This window comes from Otolemur garnettii, unplaced genomic scaffold (genome assembly GCF_000181295.1).
Source record: "Otolemur garnettii isolate 467f Iridium unplaced genomic scaffold, OtoGar3 scaffold00045, whole genome shotgun sequence".
In the NCBI taxonomy this organism is placed as follows: Eukaryota; Metazoa; Chordata; class Mammalia; order Primates; family Galagidae; genus Otolemur; species Otolemur garnettii.
This window is the reverse complement of record NW_003852440.1, coordinates 4,530,447-4,532,641: the sequence shown is the minus strand read 5'-3', so window position 1 is coordinate 4,532,641 and position 2,195 is coordinate 4,530,447.

Below are 2,195 nucleotides of genomic sequence, written 5' to 3'. Positions count from 1 at the left end.
GGAGGTAGGGAAGGTGCACAGGGAGTGGGAGAGGGAGGAGGTAGGGAAGGTGCACGGGGAGTGGGAGAGGGAGGAGGTAGGGAAGGTGCATGGGGAGGTGGAGAGGGAGGAGGTAGGGAAAGTGCATGGGGAGTTGAAGGCTTAGGGAATGAAGCTGGAGGAGTGGGAGCCCAAGTGCCTCTTATCACTGGCCAAGTACCCTGGGAGTTCATCTTCTGAGAGGAGAGAGGGATTCAAGGTTTGGAATATCTGTGGGCAATGAGGAAGAGAACATGGGAAGGAGACTGGGAACTTAAACATTTGAACTCAGACCAGACGGATAATTAATTGAACTGTGCCTAGGGATGGGGTGAGGTCTGAAGGGAAAGAGAGGTCCTTCTCACTCAGGATGTGGCAATTTGATTTATCTTTCTTGGTGTGGAATACAGAATTATAGGGTAGGGAGAACTAGGTAGAGGCTCTTGAAAGAATAAGCAGGTGAGAGTGGCATTAACCAAAAAGTAAAACTTGGCACCAACAGTCCATTTGAGCCATAATTCAAGTGGTACAGAATTTGAAGGAATGAAAACAAAGCCCAGACAACAGTTTTTTTGTTTTGTGCTTCTCCGATTAAAAAAAAAAAAAAAGCTTAAAAAATGTTCTCAACGTAGACATACTTGCTATTTGGCAGCTGGCAGCTGGGAATTCTCAATTGGCTAGAAGTGAGTTTCAGGACAAATTGCCAACTGTGTCCCTTTCCCCCCCCTTCCTTGGGCAGGGCACTTGGAAAACAGTAAAGAAATAAAACCTGACCGTTTCTCTCCTTGCTTCCATTTCAAGGTAATCATTCTGTTAAGTCAGGGCTGCCAATAAAATGGTTAGTTTTCATGTGCAGTGAACTTTAGTTTTGTTCATTAAAACATCCCCAGTACTTTCAAGAACACCCACCACATGTTAGGTACAGTATTTGATAAATATTTACTGAACGAAAAAAGGGACAAATTTCTTTTACTTACGTCAGGATAATCCTCTTAAAATAGCTAGAACTTAAACCAGGATTTTTTAGGACCTTAAATTCTAATTTAATTAACTGTAATTTAATATTTCCAGATACAGTGGCTGAATGGTGCTGTAGGGAGTTTGAGGGAGATTCTTCTAAGGGGTATGTTGGGGTAAGAAAGAATCATCTCTTCTTGAAGCTAGATTAACCCAGGGGCTTCGCTCCACTTAACTTTCTAGAATCGTGCATAAAGACAGAGGGGATATGATTCAGAGCGAGCTGGCGCGAACACAGCACTAGAAATAGTTTCCTGGAGTTAGGGTTCCTGGAGCCGTGGTCTCCCTGGAAGGGTCAGGGGGTGCCTGCACCCGCTGTGCGGCTGTGCCGAGCGCCGACGTCCCCTACGCCTGAGCTTTGCCCCCGGCAGAAGGACCGAGTCTGCAGCTCCGGGTACCAGAGGCCCTCTGCAGGACACCTCTGCAGGACACCTCTGCAGGACACCTCTGCGGGACACCTCTGCGGGACGCGTCGCGCCCTCTTCGCGGGTGAAATTCAGCAGCCGAAAACCGCCAGAGAATGCCGCCGTATGCCTATTCCGACCTCTTCTGTTTTGGGAAGGGATTGTTTTAAATTTATTTTTATTGTGGTAGAACATACATAAAACCACTTTATCCAGTTTGAGGTGTACGTTTTTTAACATTAGACTAAGTAACACAAGAGTGTGAAATTAGAATTTGGACAACGACAAATGAAAGGGGGAGGGGAGCGTTCCTTCACCGGGGAACTTTGGGAACGTGCCGCGGACCCAAGCGACACAGGAATCTCCATTTTGTCGGGACCGGCCGGTCCTCGCCCGCTCCAAGGAGTCTGGTCGCCTCGGCCGCGCGGCCCCGGCCTCCCCCGAGCGTCCGCCCGGCCCAGGGAGCGCTCGGGGCGGCCACCGAAGCCCGGGCCGGCGGTTCTGAAGGCGAAGGGTCTCACCCGCTCGCACGGTTTGGAACTCGCGGCAGCCTCCGACCCTGCGCGGCGTCTTCCACCATCTGTTTGACCGAGGCTCCGCCTTCCAACCCCCAGGCTCCGCTAGGGGGCGCGCGCTCTAGTGGCGCCGCCGCGCGCCCCCGACCTCATTTAGGGTCCGGAGGCGAAGAAAGAGAAGCGGCCGGGCCCTGCCGTCCCGCCCTTCCCGCTGCGGCCCGCGCAGGCGCGCGCCGCTCCG